Raw genomic sequence first — 567 nt, 5'->3', positions numbered from 1 at the left:
TCCATTTTGCTCCGTGACGGGACACATCTCACTGTTCCTCCCACGTCTCTCGGCCCCTTCCAAAACCTCTCTCCCTGTCCCCTGTTATCTGTCACTTCGTCATTTATTCTGTGGGTTTCTCACGTAGAGAAACCACGCCACACTGAAGCCTGCGTGCCCGGGTCGTTTCGCTGGGCGCTGCGGTCTCAGAGTGCGTCCTACAGGGCGCCCCAGCTCACCCGTCTTTGTCCACGGTGTGCAGGGTGCCACGCTCTTCACACAGCAAATGGGGACGCGGAGTCAGGACGAAGGCCAAGCCGTCACCTACTTGGGGTCCCGCACCACCCCGGGCCGCCGGCGACCCTCATCAGGCCTGGCCAGCGTGGCCTCAGGAAGACGCCTGCCTCCCAGCTCTCGGGGAGCTGAGGCGGGAGGATCACAAGTGCCGGGCCGGCCAGGCCCCGCGGCCTCGTCTCAGTTACGAAACGAAGCCGTCCCAGAGCCCAGGACACAGTGGTCCGGGTGGAGCTTTTGTGTCCCGGCCCTGCGGTCACCTCTGTGTGGGGTCCCTGGGGAGCCATCGGCAGG

Source organism: Fukomys damarensis, unplaced genomic scaffold, assembly GCF_012274545.1.
Source record: "Fukomys damarensis isolate Sample0158 unplaced genomic scaffold, DMR_v1.0_HiC HiC_scaffold_13, whole genome shotgun sequence".
Taxonomy (NCBI): domain Eukaryota; kingdom Metazoa; phylum Chordata; class Mammalia; order Rodentia; family Bathyergidae; genus Fukomys; species Fukomys damarensis.
This window is presented reverse-complemented; position numbering follows the sequence as displayed.